We start from the raw sequence: 18641 nt of genomic DNA on the forward strand, positions 1-18641 counted from the left end.
TCTTATGACACAAATATTTTGTTTTATATTTGCATATAGTAAGAAGTTTCCTCTTTTAAATGGAAAATAGGTATATTTAACATCACTTATATCATTGGCACTTATGGCAGAATCATGGAGCAATGTGTTTGATTTATTTTTAACAAACTTTTTGATATTATATTTATATTTTAGATAAGAAAATTCAATGCTGGGAGAAGTAGTCCAAGGTAACATATTTTGAAAGTAGAATGCAAATTCATGCACATTTTTTTCTAATTCCAAATAAAATTTTCAATTCTACATATGTTTCCAATAGTTTCAATAGAGTTATATATATATGTTATATATATATTTACTTTTTTAAAAAATGCTTTTTGGCCCACTCAGTGGAGCTCAAGGCTTATCCCTGCCTCTGATATCAGGAATCACTCCTGGTTCTGCTTAGGGGACTATAACTGGTGCCAGAATATAGTCAGAATATGAGTCAGACTCTACAAGGAAAGCACCTTACCTACTGTACTGTATCTTGACCATTCATTATTTTTTACTTTTCAGTATCTATCAGAATGTATTTTAAGTAGTCATAATTAATAAAAGACAGTTTAGCTTTTATTTCCTTCACATAGTCCTGTAAGATCATATTGAAAATTCACTTATGTGAATTTTAAGTGCTAAAAAGCATATCCAGTATCGGGTTGGCTGTTTAGAGATTGCCAGGCATAGAATATTTGGTTATGAACAGGAAACTGCATTCATTTCTGCAAATAATTTTCTTTCTAGGATACGTATAGGATGTTGCAGGTGGTTTAAGTTAGACAACAGACAATAAAATATCAATAATATTACTTATGCTGTGGGAAAGGAATGCTGTATTAAAACATTACCAGGAGTTGGTGATAGGGGACTTTTGGAAAGACTGCTCTGAAAATGTAATAGTTAAGTTTAAACCTATAAAAGATTAGGAGGCGAATATGCAAAAAAACTTAAAGAATCTTTAAAAATGAATCTAAAGGGATCAAATAGAAGTCTATTAGGGCCAGAGAGATAGCATGGAGGTAAGGCGTTTGCCTTTCAAGCAGAAGGTCATTGGTTTGAGTCCCGGGATCCCATATGGTCCCCCGAGCCTGCCAGGAGCGATTTCTGAGCATGGAGCCAGGAGTAACCCCTGAGCACTGCCAGGTGTGACCCAAAAAACAAAAACAAACAAACAAAAAAAAGAAGCCTATTTAAATGCTTTTGAAAAGTGAGAAAACATTTAACTGGAAAACAGGAAAGAAGATTACAATCAGACAATTATTGGGCCGGAGCTATAGCATAGCAGTAGGGCAGTTGCCTTGCATGTGGTCGATCCAGAACAGACCTTGGTTTGATCCTCAGTGTCCCATATGGTGCCCAGAGCCAGGAGTAACCCTTGAGCGTCACAGGGTGTGCCCTCCCCCCCCCCCCCAAATTCAGACAATTATAATTTATGTTCTGCTTTTTAGAATGCAGTAAAGATTTTAAGTCTTATTCTATATGTAGCATGAAGCAACTGAAACATCTTACATGTGAGAATGTTATTTTCTGGGTGAGCTATAAGATTCCTCTGGATCTTAGAAAATTTGATAAAATAAAGGTGTTATGGAGAAAAAGAAAGTAGTAACAACTGAGAAAGTAACAATTAATAGAAACCATGACTTGAATTAAGATTTTAGCAATGAAAATAATGACAACTAAACAATAGTTTTATGAACATATTTACGACTTACCACATGGGGGTAAAACAACTGGGATTATTTTTATGGGCCATTATATGTGTTATGCAAACAAAAATCATGGGAGGAATTCTGAGGCTAGAGTGATTTATACTATGGGTAAGCCATGCATGCATAAGGCTGATTTAGATTTAATCCCCAGCACTCTATATGGTCCTCTGAGCCCACAAGGTATACTCTTTGTGTACAGAGGAAGAAGAAAGGCCTGAGCATAATCAGGTGAGACCCAAACTCCCTACGCCCAAAGAAATGTAGGACCTTTGCAACTTGTAAGACACAAAAGACAGAGACAGGTAGAGTCAAATGAGCAAAGCCAAGGGAGATAACAAAAAAGCAATTGAGAATGATCGAAAATAAATACATAGACAAAGACACATGCAAGTACACAGATACAAACAGATATTTAATCTGGAGATGGAAAGAAATAACAAAAAGTTTTTATAAATATTTCAAGGGAAAATTAAAATTCAAAAATATTGAAATTCAGGTGGCACTGGGATCATTCTAATCACTCTCAGTTTTTCACATGTGGTCTTTCCTCTTTCTTGGTGAGTAGGATGGGGGAAATCTCACTTCACAGTGGGCTCTTTAGAAACAAGAGCAGGGACCAGAACGAGATAGCACAGCAGGTAGGACATTTGCCTTGGACGCACGCGGCTAACCTGGGTTAGATTCTCGGCATTCCATATTCTCCCGTGAGGCTGCCTGGAATGATTCCAGAACACAGAGCCAGGAGTAACCCTGAGTACTCCTGGGTGTGCCCCCAAAATAGAAAAAGAAAGAAAGAAGAAAGAATGAATGAGTGAAAGAAAGAAGAAAGAGAGAAGGAAGGAAGAAAGAAAGAAAGAAAGAAAGGAAGGAAGGAAGAACAAAAATGAAAGAAAGAAAGAAAAGAAAGAAGAAAAAATGAAAAAAAGAAAAGAAAGAAGAAAAAGAAATAAAAAGAAGAAACAAAAACACTCACCAGTATGAATTCTAAGTCTTCTTTTAGTAGAGTCAGACCAAAGAATAGAAGGTAAGTAGAGATATGCCTCTTGCACGTAGAGATATGCCTTTTTTCATGAAGCCAATTTTTAAACATTGAAAACAAGGTGTGATTGATATCAGTTCCATGTGCATTGCCAACCTTCACCCAAATTCAGGCTGAAAGGAAGGTGGAGACAAAAGAACAGCTCTAGGTGTTATCTTATTCCTATTTGAAAGTTTGTCAAATTCATCTGATTGCGTATCAAATTCTGTTCAGTTCTGGAATTTAAGATCCTCATCATATAGCTAGAAGGGATTTTTTTTGCATTTTTATTTGAAAAATCAAAATACTAGCCACATATATGCTAGGGTTGCTTCAAAAAATAAAGAAATTAATCATGTTCATAACATTATAACATGTTTGAACTTACATAGCAAGTACTCTGAGGTAATTGTGAACTTATACCATGAGTAAAAATGTTAGCATTTTCTCTTCTCCCCTCTCCCCTGTGCTTTATTTTCTCATAATAGGCCAATAAAATGATTCTTTAAGAAGAAGGAAGATGTAAGAATTTTACTTTGGCGTTAATATACTTTATTTTTTAGTGAATAAAAATCTTATTACATAACTTTTCTAAAACTTGTTTCTATTTAAAACAAAACTTTTAAAAACATATCAAGTGAAGATATTTCTAAGGTATATAATATTATATCCCACTTTTATTATTTAAATATTTTAAAATATGATAATTTACAAATTATTCATAGTTAGGTTTTATGCATACAATATTCCAGCACCAATTCTACCACTAGTGTCAACTTTTCTTCACCAATGTTTTTAGGTTCCTTCCCATACCCCTCCCACCCTAGTCTGCCAACTTAACCATCACCTTTTAAAGTTTGTTTGTCATGGAAGTTTGGAACTTATGATTTCAGTGTTGTTTACTCCATGATTTGGAGAAATTAGCTCTGTTCTCACTTAACATCACCCATCTTCTTGACCCCTGCCTCCTGTCTGTTATTTCACATCTGTCTTTCACGCCTCTATTCTATTTCCTTTAGTCTTCTCACTATACTTTGGGATTAAAGGTGATCTCAACAACCTCCCTTCCTTTACCATAGCATTCCTTCATGCAGTTATTCTAAATACTACATGTAAGTGATATCATCCTATATTTATCTTTCTTCCAGCATACTTCTTTTAACATGATGTCTTCCAGTTACATACGTGTTGCAGAAAATTGCATAATTGTTTGATTCCTTATAACTATGTAGTATTCCATTGTACACAACATCTTCAGGATTCATTTTTTAAAATAACATATTTATTTAAGCATGTTTGTAGATGGGTTTTAGTCATAAATAAACACCCCCACCTTCACCAGTGCAACATTCCTGTGGGGAACCTTTATAACTAAAAGTCATATTTCTGGTTCTAACAACAACCTGACATTTCCAAAGATTGGCCCCCAGTAGCTCACCCCTGCTATGATCCCTGTTATCTCTTGCTGCCTTGTCCTGTGACAGTCAGCTGAGAAACTGCTTGCCTGCTTTTAGGTCGTCTTCCAAATGTCCTTGACACTTACACAAGAATAACGAACAGATCTATATCTAGGGTTCAAACAATGGTGTTCAAAGAAATGACTTTGCATACTGCTTTCTGCTCTCTATAATAGTGTATAAGACTACTAATAAGTGGATTTTACTGCCTGACAGCATTTCTCCCAACTGCATGAGTGAGTTTTCTTGACAGTTGCGTCTTCTTCTCCCCTAATTTGCTCTGGACCCCGTGTAGGGATGACAGGACAGCGGCAACCTCCAGGAAAAACTCTCCTTCACTGCCTTTTGTGAGCCACCGGACCCTCCATACAGGCGAACAGGACCTAGATCTTGTCCAGTGAGCCATCGCACATGCATGGCAGACACCAGGGCCAAGGGGCTTGCAAGGGAAGAAGCTGAAATCCCTGCTGTGCTGGGCCTACAAGCCACAGGTCTGATGATTCCCACCATCAGTGCCTCCATTCCCTTCCTCCCCCAACCCGTGCCTGTGTTCGAGACAGGCATTCTATTTCTCTCACTCACTACCACTGTCACGATAGTTATCAGTGTAGTTATTTCTCTAAATGCACTCAGAACTCTTTGTGGTAAGCTTCAGATTGAGGGCTGGAAGGACCAGCCCTCATCTCTATTATCTCTAGGTATTATTACAATATTGTCTTTTATTTTTCTTAAGACCCATAGATGAGTGAGACTATTCTGTGTCTATCTCTCTCCCTTTGACTTATTTCACTCAGCATAATAGATTCCAGGTACATCCATGCATAGGAAAATTTCATGATTTCATCTCTCCTGATGGCTGCATAATATTCCATTATGTATATGTACCAAAGTTTCTTTAGCTATTCATCTGTTGAAGGGCATCTTGGTTGTTTCCAGAGTCTGGCTATTGTAAATAGCATTGCAATGAATATAGGTGTGAGGAAGGAATTTTTGTATTCCTAGGGTATAGCCCTAGGAGTAGTATTGTTGGATCATATGGGAGTACAATTTCCAGTTTTTGGAGGAATCCCCATATTGCTTTCCATAAAGGTTGGACTAAACGGCATTCCCACCAGCAGTGAAGGAGAGATTTTTTCCTCACAACCCTGCCAGCACTGATTGTTCTTGTTCTTTGTGATGTGTGCCAGTCTCTGTGGTATAACATGGTAACTCGTTGTTGTTTTGATTTGAATCTCTATGATCACTAGTGATGTGGAACATTTTTTTCATATGCCTTTTGGCCATTTGAATTTCTTCTTTGACAAAGTATTTGTTCGTTTCTTCTCCCTACTTTTTTGACAGCGTTAGATGTTTTTCTCTTGTTAAGTTCTATCAGTACCTTGTATATCTTAGATGTTAGCTCCTTATCTGATAGGTATTGTGAATAATTTCTCACATTTGTGGGTGTCCTTTGTAACCTATCACTATTTTCTTAGATGTGCGAAAGTTTATCAACTTAATATAGCCCCATCTGTTTATCTCTGCTTCCACTTATTTAGAGAGTGATATTTCCTCCCCGAAGATGCCTTTAATCTCAATGTCATTGAATGTTTTACCTACATGCTGTTTTATATACCTTATGGTTTTGGGTCTAATATCAAGGTCTTTAATCCATTTGAATTTGACTTATGTACATAGTGTTAGATGGAGGTTTGAGTTCTCTTTTTGGCATGCAGCTGAGCAATGGTGCTAACACCACTTGTTGAAGAGGCTTTCCTTGCTCCATTTTGAATTTATGGCACCTTTATAAAATATTAATTAACTATATATCTTGGGAACAGACTCTGAATACTCAAGTCTATTCCATTGATCTGAGGGTCTATCTTTATTCCAATACCATACTGTTTTAATGACTATTTCTTTGTAATACAGTTTAAAGTTGGGGAATGTGATGCCTCCCATATTCCTTTTCCAAGGATTGCTCTAGCTATTTGTGGGTGTTTACTGTTAGGATTTATTTTTAATTTATTTAAGAGATTAAATATCAAGAGAATGGTACCCATTATCTTGAGATTATTTAAAACAAACAAACATTGTGAATTTTAGAATAGAAAATAAAAATTTCCACTTTCCTAATTAAGGGCTTAAAAGTCATTTCTTTGGTAGTAATGATGTTTCTGGATTGGATCTTTAAGGCAATAGATAAGAGGGAGAAAAGTAGGTTAAAAATACTGGTGACTATGTATATTAATTAAAAATGTTGGTCATGTCCATATACCTACTAGGTAGCAACCTGCTATAGAGATGAGTGTGGGAAAACTCACTACCAACAGCTACCAGTGTCTCCTCTGCCTAGTAAGACCTAGGTGACAATTCTGGGCCCTGTTATACTATACTGGATACTGTGTTCTTAAAATTTACTGGATACTGCTGCCCTGGTCCTGCAATATTTTATTTTTCCTTCCATGTTATACTTACTATTATATTCATCTGTTAATCAACACTTAACCACTGTGTCTGAATATTTCACAATATCAGGATATTTAGGGAATAATAATTGGAATAACCCAAGACAGTTTTCTGGGAAATTATTACTCTGAATATATAATTTCACATTCAGGTGAGTTGTTAATCAATTTCTCCAAATATTTATTCCCAATCTATTTTATTTTAATTACTAAAGATATCAACATATTTATGTCAGCCTCAGGAAAAGTATGAGGCATGACAGAAAATTAATTTTAGTTTAAGACAGTACCATAAATTTAAATATCTCAAGAAATATTAAGCATTTTTCCCAATGAATAATGAGAGAGGAAAGAAACAGGAAATTAAGGAGTTGTGAAATTTCTGTTAAAGAGAATAGAGAAACATGGCTTGCATGCTACCCATCTAGGTTCCAACCCCTGCACCACAAATGATCCCTGGAGTCCTGCCAAGAGTGATCTTGAGCTCATATTCAGAAGAAAAGCCCAAGGATATCTAAGTATAGCCTCCAAACAAACAAACAAACAAACAGCCATAAATATGGCAGAAACAGTACTTGGATTTTGGACTGCAGGACTCTAATTTTGGGCTGAGAAAAGATGACTCTGGGGTGTATTCTGTATGAAACATTACCTGGTAAAAGATTTATGCTATGCTCATAACTTAAACTTTTTCTATAAATATCATGTAAATAAGTATCTCAGAAATCTATGAGAATAATGTTCAAAGCTTAATTTTCACTCATATTAATGCATTGACATGGTATAAGATTTGCTGACAGTGGGAAACTCTTTGGAAAACAAGATATACTCTAGCATGACCCAAAGTTAAAATAGTTTTTCCATATATTAACTACCACAAGACTATTCATAGTTTTATCTCATAGTTCCATTACCTTTTGTCCTTCCCTAAATTTGAAGGAATGCAGACCTGTACACTTAAAAGATACAATATTGTAAATCAATGTTCTCTCTTATCTCTGAATATATATTCACATACAAATATAGGCTAAAATAATTGAATAAATATATATACTTATTCTGATGAGACACAACTATATTATAACAATGGTAATGCTAAATATTGGCTACCCTTTGATAATAATTCATATTTATAATTCCCTGTTGTAAGGACTTTCTATGTATAGTTATGTTTATCCCCACAGAATTCCCCTGAAGTATGTATTACTAATATCGCCATTTGGAGATAAAGAAACTAAGGCATAGAAAGCTTAAGAAACTTGCCTAATTCAAAAGATCAAGATATGATGTTACTGGAATTAATGTTGAAGTAGGCGAGTTTCTGAATTTCACTTCCTTATTTTCTAGCAAAGTCAAGACATGTCAATCTGAATAGATTAAAAATATTGGGGACACTTACTATAATTTTCAAATTGAATATATCTTAACTCAGTCTCTGTTAACAGTCTCTGTTAACTTGTCCTCAGTCTCTGATAAACCTGAACTGTTAGTTGTAAAGGCATCTCATTTCTGTAGCTTTTCCCTATGCATCAAACTTCTTTCTGTGAAATATCAAAATGAGGATTTTAAGGTATATATTTTATATTTTTCTTATATTTGAAAAATATTATACTTTGTATTAATTTTTTATTAGTTTATAAATGGTAGTTACCAAGGGTCATGGATTAACAGCTCTGTATATAGACTTTATTGAGCCCCTACACTGGAAAATGTCAACATCGTCTTCCCACCAAAAATACTCCTACACTAATTCTTTCAAACCTCTCATTTCATCTGGTAACCATTACTTTATAATTTTTAACCAAACTTATAAATTAATTTTCTTGTTTTCTGCAAGTTTGTTTGGTTGTATCCATTGTATACCATGAAACCATCCAGAAATTGCCTTCCTCTTTTTATTTCATTTAGCATAATCACCTCAAATTTTATCCATGGTATAATGGATATTTTTTTCTTTTCCTTTTCATTGATGAAAACCAGCAGAATCATTTTTATTAAGTTTATATATCACCATGACTTTATTTTTTAATCAAGTTACATGTTTATTTAGTTTGTTTTCATATTTTGGCTATTGTGAATAATGATGGTTGGTTAAATTGCTTGTCTTGTGAAAGAGGAGATTATTATAAATACCACAGACAACAGAAGACATATAATTCTGGCCGAATTTGTCATGTGCCTTCTAACTTTTTTTTGATTGCTTGTTTGTTTTGGGCCACACCCAGTGACACTCAGGGATTACTCTTGGCTATGTATGTGCTCAGAAATCACTCTTGGCTTAGAGGACCGTATGGGATGCTGGGGATTGAACCTTCAGACTTTTATTCAAAATTCCTAATAACTTCTTTAACCTCTGTAATCTTCTTTTTCTCAGACATATTTTGTGTGTGTGTGTGTGTGTGTGTGTGTGTGTGTGTGTGTGAACTCTCAGTTTTTCCCACATTCAAACAAGTTGCAGCTGCTCCTTGGCATTGGGGATTTCTGTGTTATATATATGAGCTTGCAAAACCTGTTAGGAATCAAGGCTGGAAGGCATTCTCACACAGATAACTGATTTCATAAAATGAGACTACGAAAAACTTGCTGCTTCTTGTCTAAAACAATATCTCGTTTTGTCTTCTTTGCATACCTCACCCACTTTCCAAAAGAAATAATAGCAAAATGCTCTATCATGAACTTAGTCAGAGCTTACTTTAGCTAGAGTGATTTAGGTTTTTCTCTGGCTTAATTGTATTCAAGCCAAATGTAAATTTAATATTTTTAAAGTATCACAAAGACAATTGCTGATGGTTTCATTTATAAGTAGAATATAAGTAGCTAAAGCAATGAACTGTCAAATTTCCAAGATTATCTCCTAGGCCTGGGGAAAAAAACTAGAGGGAAAAAAACCCTACATGGTAGCATAGATAGGATGGGGGAGTGGTATTGGGAGTGATATGAAAAGTATATAGCAGGGGTCTCAAACTCAATTTACCTGGGGGCCGCAGGAGGCAAAGTCGGGGTGAGGCAGGGCCGCATAAGGGATTTCGCTTACCGAATATTCGCAATAAAAAAATCACATTAGGGGCTGGAGAGATAGCATAGAGGTAAGGCGTTTACCTTTCATGCAGAAGGTCATCAGTTCGAATCCAGGCGTCCCATATGGTCCCCCGTGCCTGCCAGGAGCAATTTCTGAGCACGGAGCCAGGAAATACCCTGAGCACTGCCGGGTGTGACCCACAATAACTAACTAAATAAATAAATAAATAAATAAAAATAAAAAAAATCACATTAGTAAGAAAAAAATTGCAAAAAATCGCATTAAACATTTGCATACCCCGAATGGAACTGCTCGGGGTATGCGAATGTTTAATGCGATTTTTTTCTTACTAATGCGATTTTTATTGCAATTATTCAATAAGTGAATAATCGCGAATACTGCGATATTTGAAGGCCGGCCGCGGGCCACAAAATGTTGTACGGAGGGCTGCAAACAGCCCACGGGCCGCGAGTTTGAGACCCCTGATATATAGAGATATAAATCTGAATACCTGAAATTCCACATATCATTAATAAGCAAAAAATTAACACAGTTTCCCAATAAGTAATAAAGTTGAAGAGACCTGACTTAATAGTGGTTAAAATAATAATTAATTTTCACAATTTGAAACTAGAGCTCAGTACAAAACCAGTTCTCTGAGATCAAGTCAGATAATTCAATAGAAACATAAATTTGTTTTGTTTCTCTCAATTTTGAGAGAAAGGTTGGATATGACATTGTGTAGGTATAAGATGCATATTATGTTACAAATTTTAGGGTTATCATCATCATCACTATTAAATGTCTCATGCCATTTATGTAGAGTCAGTGCAAAAGTTCTTTCAAAGTAAAGGGTGGTTTCTGTCTCTGCAGTTTCAGATGAGGATAAAAAAGTTAACAAAGTCTTTTCAAATTCTAACTATTTCTGGAGCCAGAGCTGTAAGTACAGGAAGCAGGGTGTTTGCCTTGCACATTAAATAGGACTTCAGTTTTAGGCAGTTTATATATCCTCCACTAATGCTACCAAGAGTATCCCTGTACTTGCAGAGCCAGTAATAAACTCTAAGCAAATCTAGTTATGCCCCTTCCCACAACAGCAAAACACACACACACACACACACACACACACACACACACACACACACACACACGAATATATATATAAATTATAACCATTTCGTTCCCTGTTTTCCCTATGCTTAGGTGCTTTCTCCCGGTTCTCAGCAGTATTTTTGGGTGCAGGGAATAGAATTCAGGTTAATTTTTTGTAGGACAAACATCATACTTAGGTATTAGATCTTTTTTTTTTTTAAGCCTACAGCACCCGGTATTCTCAGGAGGTCTCCCATCCAATTACTAACCAGGCCCGACACTGCTTAGCTTCCGAGATCAGACATGATCGGGCGCGTTCAGGATGGTATGGCTGTAGACAGGTATTAAATCTTTATAACCCATATCTCACTTAGTTTTAAGGAAAAGGAGTTCAAATTGGGACGTATGCCACACTTTGAAATGCTGTAAGTGCCTGCTGCAGTACTGACGTGATGAGAACCTATCTTACTCTGTCCAGCTTTACCATCTGCTTTCTTCTTTGGTTTGGAGGGATAAACACTTTCCTGTGCTCTAGTTCTACACTGATTGTGTGTGTGTGTGTGTGTGTGTGTGTGTGTGTGTGTGTGTGTGTGTGTGTGTGTGTGTGTGTGGTACTGGTGCTGTGGGGGACAGTTGCCTCTACCAGAAAGGGAATAATATAATAAGTTTTGGTAGAAAAGATAGAACAAAAAAGCTTAGAAAAAAATATTTTTTTCTTTCTCTTCTTCATCTTTCACCGATTGGTTACTCAGGGCTGTAATTTTCAACATATTTGTAAATTTTTTTCCTCCATATTCATAATTTTTTTATTGAAAAAAACATGATTTTTTTTTGCATTCTGTCATAGGATGGGATGCTCTGTATAGAACTATTAGGTTCCCTTCCTTCCTTCCCTCCCTCCCTCCCTCCTTCCTTCCTTCCTTCCCTCCCTCCCTCCCTCCCTCCTTCCTTCCTTCCTTCCCTCCCTCCCTCCCTCCCTCCTTCCTTCCTTCCTTCCTTCCTTCCTTCCTTCCTTCCTTCCTTCCCTCCCTCCCTCCTTCCTTCCTTCCCTCCCTCCCTCCTTCTATCCCTCCCTCCCTCCTTCCTTCCCTCCCTCCCTCCCTCCTTTCTTCTTTCCCTCCCTCCTTCCCTCCCTCCTTCTCTCCCTCCCTCCCTCCCTCCTTCCCTCCTTCCTTCTTTCCCTCCTTCCTTCTCTCCCTCCCTCCCTCCTTCCCTCCTTCCTTCTTTCCCTCCTTCCTTCTTTCCCTCCTTCCTTCTCTCCCTCCCTCCCTCCTTCTCTCCCTCCCTCCCTCCCTCCCTCCTTCCTTCCCTCCTTCCTTCTTTCCCTCCTTCCTTCTTTCCCTCCTTCCTTCTCTCCCTCCCTCCCTCTCTCCTTCCCTCCCTCCCTCCCTCCTTCCTTCCTTCCTTCCTTCCCTCCCTCCTTCCTTCCTTCCCTCCCTCCCTCCTTCCTTCCTTCCTTCCCTCCCTCCCTCCTTCCTTCCTTCCCTCCCTCCTTCCCTCCTTCCTTCCCTCCCTCCTTCCCTCCTTCCCTCCCTCCCTCCCTCCTTCCTTCCTTCCCTCCCTCCTTCCCTCCTTCCCTCCCTCCCTCCCTCCTTCCTTCCTTCCTTCCCTCCCTCCCTCCTTCCTTCCTTCCTTCCCTCCCTCCTTCCCTCCTTCCCTCCCTCCCTCCTTCCTTCCTTCCCTCCTTCCCTCCTTCCTTCCCTCCCTCCCTCCTTCCTTCCTTCCCTCCCTCCCTCCCTCCTTCCTTCCTTCCTTCCTTCCTTCCCTCCCTCCCTCCCTCCTTCCTTCCTTCCCTCCCTCCTTCCCTCCTTCCTTCCCTCCTTCCTTCCTTCCTTCCTTCCTTCCTTTCTTCTGACCTTCCTTCCTTCCTCCTTCCTTCCTTCCTTCCTTCCTTCCTTCCTTCCTTCCTTCCTTCCTTCCTTCCCTTCCTTCCTTCCTTCCTTCCTTCCTTCCTTCCTTCCTTCCTTCCTTCCTTCCTTCCTTCCTTCCTTCCTTCCTTCCTTCCTTCCTTCCTTCCTTCCTTCCTTCCTCTCTCTCTATGCAACAAATAGGTCTTTTATTTAAATTCACTAACTATTATGTGTGTCTAAAGTAGTTTATATTTTTCTGTTTTTTTTTGGGGGGGGTGCACATTGGGCAGTACTCAGAGGTTACTCCTGGCTCTGCACTCAGAAATTGCTCCTGGCAGGCTTAAGGGGCCATACAGGATGCTGGGATGGAACCCGGTTCCATCCCACGTCAACCACATGTAAGACAAATTCCCTACCACTTTGCTATCACTCCAGCCCCTAGATTTAATTTTTAATGAGAAAACATTGTATTGCAGAGTGGAAATTCTGTATATATTAGAGGCACAATATTATATGCCTACATATAATGCAGTAATATCATTGGTCCTTTCAACAGTTTTAGCACTCTTCCATCCTCTCAACTTTATGGAGAGTGTTTAAGATTTGTTTTTATTGGCATTATCTACCCTTGTATTGTTTATGGGCATATAAGGTTTTAAAGGTATATGGTTCTTATGAATCAGATTGGGATTTATTCTGCCTTATTACTATGGCACCCTATAGTTCCATACAAGTTGAAGTGAAAGATAAATTTGATTTATATATTTACATATTAGAGAGAGCACTTCTTTATAAACTCATCTGTCACTGAGCACTTGAGTATTTACAATTGGCAATTGTAAATAACACTGAAAAGATATTTGTGCATTTTTTACTTGAGTTAGTATTTTTGTATTCTTCGGATAGATGACAACTAATGAATTGTCTTGTGTTATTTATTTTTGATGGGGTCATACTCAACAATGCTCAGCTGTTACTCCTTGCTGGAACTCAAGAATCACTCTGGCTTGGGAGACTGTTTGGGATGCCAATGACTGAGCCCGGATGGGCCGTGCAAAAAGCAAGTGCTTTACCCACTGTACTATCACTCTACCAACTTACTTTGTAATATTTTGAGAAATCTCCACACTGCTTTCTTTTTATATACATCCTGGCTAGCACTCATTTTTGCCTTTTTATTTATTTAATGTACCTATATTTTTAAGTAATTAACTTTCTAATTTGAAACACCAGTATTTACAATATTGTTAGTAATAGTTGCATGCATATAATATTTAAGCAACACTCCATAAGATTGGAGGAGGTTCTGACAAATGTTTTATGGTTCTTATCTTTTTTATCTGAATTTCATTGATAATAACTGATAACAAGTGTGTTCAAGTGCCTTCTGGCCAACTGTATGTCTGGGAAAATTCTGTTTAGTTCTTTATTCCAATTTTTCTGATTTTTTTTCTCATTGTTGAATATTGTAGATATTTTTTTATGTCATGGATAAATAAACTTTGTCATGTGTATGGTATGTGAATGTTTTCTCCCACAGTGATATATTTTTTCTCCAGTGCAATAGATTTTTATTTATGTATAAGCTCATTTGTTTACTCTTGTCTTTTTCCTTTTAGCTAATGCAGAAGAAACACTGCCAATACCACAGAGGTCAATATTAGATAGAGTGTTTGTCCATTTTCTTCAATTTATTTTATGAATTATTTAGGAATTATTTTGATTCTTTTGTTTTTTAACACTTATACTAGCATTTAGTGGATAACACTACAACATCTCACACTTTTGGAGTATTCTGAATCTGACTTTGCACCATGTAGTTATCTTTATTAGTGTGATATTTATTTTTTATTTTTCTTCTTTATTTGAACATCTTGATTACATAAATGATTGTGATTAGGTTTCAGTCATGTTAAGAACACCCCCGTCACCAGTGCAACATTCCCACCACCAATGTCCCAAATCTCCCTCCATCCCACCCCACCCCTACCTGTACTCCAGACAGACTTACCAGTTCTCTCATTCATTCACATGATTATGGTAGTTCTCTGTGTAGTTATTTCTATAGCTATACTCACCACTCTTTGTGGTGAGCTTCATGGAGTGAGCTGGTGTTCCAGCCCTCCTCTCATTGTCTCTGAGGATTGTTGCAAAAATGACTTTTTTTTTCTTAAAACCCATAGATAAGTGAGACTATTCTGCATCTCTCTCTCTCCCTCTGACTTATTTTACTCAGCATGAAAGATTCCATGTACATCCATGTATAGGAAAATTTCATGACTTCATCTCTCCTGACGGCTGCATAATATTCCATTGTGTATATGTACCACAGTTTCTTTAGCCATTCGTCTGTTGAAGGGCATCTTGGTTGTTTCCAGAGCCTGGCTATTGTGAATAGTGCTGCAATAAATATAGGTGTGAGGAAGGGGTTTTTGTATTGTATTCTTGTGCTCCTAGGGTATATCCCTAGGAGTGGAATAGCTGGGTCGAATGGGAGCTCAATTTCCAGATTTTGGAGGAATCTCCATATCGCTTTCCATAGAGGTTGGACTAGGCGGCATTCCCAATAGCAGTGGATAAAAGTTCCTTTCCACATCCCCGCCAGCACTGATTGTTCTCATTCTTTGTGATGTGTGCCAATCTCTGTGGTGTGAGGTGGTATCTCATTGTTTTGATTTGCATCTCCCTGATGATTAGTGACGAGGAGCATTTTTTCATGTGCCTTTTGGCCATTTGTATTTCTTTTTTTATCAAAGTGTCTGTTCACTGCTTCTCCCCATTTTTTGATGGGATTAGATGTTTTTTCTTGTAAAGTTCTGTCAGTGCCCTGTATATTTTGGATATTAGCCCCTTATCTGAAGGGTGTTGGGTGAATAGTTTCTCCCACTCAGTGGGTGACTCGTATCCTGGGCACTATTTCTTTTGAGGTACAAAAGCTTCTCAGCTTAATGTATTCCCATCTGTTGATCTCTGCTTCCACTTGTTTGGAAAGTGCAGTTTCCTCCTTGAAGATGCCTTTAGTCTCAATGTCATGGAGTGTTTTACCGACATGTTGTTCTATATACCTTATGGTATCAGGTCTGATATCAAGTTCTTTAATCCATTTGGATTTTACCTTTGTACATGATGTTAACTGGGGGGTCTATGTTCGCTTTTTTTTGCAAGTGGCTAACCAGTTCTGCCAGCACCAATTGTTGAAGAAATTTTCCCTGCTCCACTTAGATTTCTTGTTCCTTTGTCAAAAATTAGGTAATTGTATGTCTGGGGAATGTTCTCTGAGAACTCAAGCCTATTCCACTGATCTGAGGGTCTGTCTTATTTCCAATACCATGCTGTTTTAACAACTATTGCTTTGTAGTACAGTTTAAAGTTGGGGAAAGTAATGCCTCCCATTTTCCTTTTTTCTAGGAGTGCTTTAGCTATTCGAGGGTGTTTATTGTTCCAGATGAACTTTATTAGTGCTTGATCCACTTCTTTGAAGAATGTCATGGGTATTTTTAAGGGGATCACATTAAATCTGTATAATGCTTTGAGGAGTATTGCCATTTTAATGATATTAATCCTGCCAATCCATGAGCAGGGTGTGTGTTTCCATTTCCGTGTGTCCTCTCTTATTTCTTGGAGCAGGGCTTCATAGTTTTCTTTGTATAGGTCCTTCATGTCTTTGGTCAAGTTGACTCCAAGATATTTGAGTTTGTGTGGCACTATTGTGAATGGGATTGCCTTCCTGACTTCCATCTCTTCCCTATCATTATTGGTGTATTTCTGTAGGTTGATTTTGTAGCCTGCCACCTTGCTATATGAATCTGTTGTTTCTAGAAGCTTTTTAGTAGAGTCTTTAGGGTTTTCTAAGTAGAGTATCATGTTGTCTGCAAACAATGAGAGCTTGACTTATTCCTTTCCTATCTGGATTCCCTTGATATCTTTTTCTTGCCTGATCGCTATAGCAAGAACTTCCAGTATTATGTTGAAGAGGAGTGGTGATAAAGGACAGCCTTGTCTTGTACCAGAATTTAGAGGAAAGGCTTTTAGTTTTTCTCCATTGAGGATGATATTTGCCATTGGCTGTGGTAGATGGCTTCAACTAGATTGAGAAAGGTTCCTTCCATTCCCGCCTTGCTTGGGATGAAACCTACTTGGTCATAGTGTATGATCTTCTTGGTGATGCATTGGATCCTATTTGCCAGGATTTTGTTGAAGATCTTTGCATCAGCATTCATCAGGGATATTGGTCTGTAATTTTCTTTTTTGGCAGCGTCTCTGTCTGGTTTTGGTATCAAAGTTATGTTGGCTTCATAGAAGCTGTTTGGGAGTGTTCCCGTTTTTTCAATTTCATGGAAGAGCTTGGCTAGGATTGGTAGTAGCTCCTCTTGAAAGATTTGAAAAAATTCATTAGGAAAACCATCTGGGCCTGGGCTTTTCTTTTGGGGCAGATGTTTATTACAGTTTCAATTTCCTCAGTAGTGATGGGGGTTTTAGATATGCTACATCCTCCTTATTTAAATGTGGAAGATTATAAGTGTCCAAGAATTTTTCCATTTCTTCTAGGTTCTCATGTTTAGTAGCATAACATTTCTCAAAGTAATCTCTGATTACCCTTTGGATCTCTGCAATATCTGTTGTGATCTCCCCCTTTTCATTTTAAATACGGGTTATCAAATTTCTCTCTCTCTCTTTCTTTGTGAGTTTTGCCAATGGTCTTACAATCTTGTTTATTTTTTCAAAGAACCAACTTTTGCTTTCGTTGATCTTCCGAATTGTTTTTTGGTTTTCCACTTCATTGAGTTCTGCTTTCAGCTTTGTTATTTCCTTCTGTCTCCCTATTTTTGGCTCCTTTTGTTGATCATTTTCTAATTTTTTGAGCTGCGTCATTAAGTTATTCAGGTATGCCCCTTCTTCCTTCCTAATATGTGCTTGTAGAGCTATAAATTTTCCTCTCAGGACCGCTTTTGCTATCAGACATGATACCATATGGTATATAGAACAACACATCGGTAAAATACTCCATGACATTGAGACTAAAGGCATCTTCAAGGAGTTTCAGTCCAAATTGTATTTGAAACACAGTGCTATTCTGGCCTGATAGTGCTTGGAAGCACCATGAAAACCCTTGTAGTAAGTTAGAACTATTAAGGTCATAACTGGTAGTGCTATTGCTCAGGTTCCTCCAGGGCTACACCTGTGGTATTTAGGGGACATGTAATTTTGGGGTTCTGAGCCCACCAGGAGTTATTCCTGAATGCAGAACCAGAAAGTAGACCCCAGAGTACCACTGGATGTGACCACAAAACAAAACAAAACAGAAAAGATAAAATCTCCAAAAAAAAAACAACCCCTAAACCTTGAGTACCTGATGATCTAAGGAATGTTTATGAGACCACTGACCCATCTATATAGTTTACTAATATTTTAATAGTTTTTATATCTATATTTTTAAGTTAATTACTAAAGATCTCTTGCATTCCATTTATAGCTGAAGGTTTCTTAATTTTCTCTGATTCCTTGTACATTGCTTAGATATCTGTCTTTTGGAAGAAGCAATCAACTACTATAGATGTTGCAGATTGAGTTTGGTAAGGAAAGACCTTCGCCTGTGGGCAAGGACTTTATAGAGTATGCAGTGACAGTGGATCGAGTGGTATAGGGTATCAGTGAAGAGGTTGGTTTGGTGACTTGTAACCCATAAAGTTGGAATACAAAACCCTGAATTCTGAATAATCTGTGGCAACTGCTGTTAAAGAGTCAATTACACAAAACCTTCAAGGTCTGTAGCTAGGAACAGGACAGGGCAAGTAGTAGTGGTGACTAAGGTGAACATTGTGTACAACTTACTGTAGAGGTCAGATATAAGTGCGTGCATTGTTTATACATTAACATCCTAGAGTACAGGATTGAAAAGATACTTATAATACTTCAGAGCAAGACTGTTAATAACAAAAAAACAGTATAAGATATTTTTCTTTGAAGAAAGTTATAATTTTTACCTCACTCTAAAAATCTCGTGTTCCATTCTGTGCTATACACTTACTGT

At 37.6% G+C, this 18641-nt stretch overlaps 1 non-coding gene across 1 annotated transcript; it reads right to left on the reverse strand.

Annotated features, from left to right (window-relative positions):
• Positions 1-10980: 10980 nt before the first annotated feature.
• LOC126019511 (5S ribosomal RNA) lies at positions 10981-11099 on the reverse strand. The gene has a single exon (XR_007499188.1). It is a non-coding gene; the product is annotated as a 5S ribosomal RNA (ribosomal RNA).
• Positions 11100-18641: the final 7542 nt, after the last annotated feature.

The sequence above is a fragment of the Suncus etruscus genome, chromosome 9 (assembly GCF_024139225.1).
Source record: "Suncus etruscus isolate mSunEtr1 chromosome 9, mSunEtr1.pri.cur, whole genome shotgun sequence".
Taxonomy (NCBI): Eukaryota; Metazoa; Chordata; class Mammalia; order Eulipotyphla; family Soricidae; genus Suncus; species Suncus etruscus.